This window comes from Kryptolebias marmoratus, linkage group LG4 (genome assembly GCF_001649575.2).
Source record: "Kryptolebias marmoratus isolate JLee-2015 linkage group LG4, ASM164957v2, whole genome shotgun sequence".
Lineage (NCBI taxonomy): Eukaryota > Metazoa > Chordata > Actinopteri > Cyprinodontiformes > Rivulidae > Kryptolebias > Kryptolebias marmoratus.
In genome coordinates this window covers 11,392,767-11,394,251 of record NC_051433.1, presented here as the reverse complement: position 1 = coordinate 11,394,251, position 1,485 = coordinate 11,392,767, and positions in this window count along the sequence as shown.

Below are 1,485 nucleotides of genomic sequence, written 5' to 3'. Positions count from 1 at the left end.
AAAAGTGACATCAGAAAATCAACACTACATTTTTAAACAGTGTTTGAAGCTAAATGTGACAAAATTTAGGCATGAATTTTTAGCAGAAGCTAAATGTGACAAAATTTAGGCATGAATTTTTAGCACAAGCTCCTTTACAAATGGCGCCCCATAACCTGCCACTGCTGTATGTTTTTGAAGCTTATCTTATTGTAAAAAAAGTGATTCATTTACTATAAAACTATTTTTATTTTAAACAAAAAAAACAAGCCTGTAATGATTCTGTCTGGCTCTGAATCATCTGAAAGTCTTTGTTTTGAGGTTTTTCACCACATAAAAAGATTCATTGAAGCTTTGGAGATAATCTTAATGGCGTTTAAGCCGTTTTGTGGAGCTTACAAGGTGGGAACCCGCAGAAAATTGTGCAAGTCATCATCTGATAACAGGAGCCACACAATGCACGAGCTGTGTTTTTACAGCATGAAAATAAAACTATGCGCCGACAAAATCAGGAGTTCGGTTCACCGCTGTGTTAAGACAAGACCGAGTGTTACACAAGAGAGTGAATTCAACAAATCCGATCAACAACCATGACAACACAATCCAAACAACATGCTTTTAACCCTGCAAACTGTGAACGAAGCATGTGGGAGCTTCTTTATCCTTCACTCCCTTGTCTCCTCTTTGTTGAAAAGCCTGTGTGTGTGTTTGTGTGTTTTCAGCTTTTTTTTTTCTTTTCTTTTCTTTTAAAAAAGGTCCACATGCGACCTCTGAAAACACAACCCCTCTTTCAGCTGAGGCTCGGGGTGGGTGTCTGTTGTCTTATGTGGGCCTCGCAATGTGCAGGAGAGGCCTGAGAAACAAAAGAAACGAAACGCGCTCCGACAAGTTTCGTATCAGACAAAAAAAAAAAAAAGACGAAACGCGAGAATGTCGCTGGAAACACAGGGCATTGCTCGTAAAGGCGCTGGTTTGCTTTGGTTTGGCTTTGCCTGGATCACTCATCGCTTCCTGCATTTGCACTGACCTTATGCATCAAAGAGCAGCTGTGGGGTGGGGAAAAAAAATGAACACAGATATGCATATTTTACCTAAAATACTTTGAAATATAAAGCCACCTGAAATGCAAAACCACCTGGAACTGCTTTAGCCTTCAGAGGTACACGTCTAAGCCATGTAGCTAAAATTACTGCAAGGACTAACACGTCATTTAAAAATGAGCATGTCAGTCATTGCTCTGTATTATGTTCTCTTGTTAGTATGCAACAGGTTGTGTATTCAAATTTATCTCAGACTGAGGTCACTATAATCCCCCCCTCCTGTCTGGTCAGTAATGGGGGGGAGTGAAAGTGAAATGGCTTTAGTGAAAACCCGTGTTAATTGTAATGAGTGTTGGCAAAGCAGTCAAATGAAGATGACAGCACACATTCATATGCATTCATTTGTGTGCTCAGCTTGAAGAAGTCTGCCCTGCAGGCTTAACAAAGGGGAGGAAGGAAGCCGGGG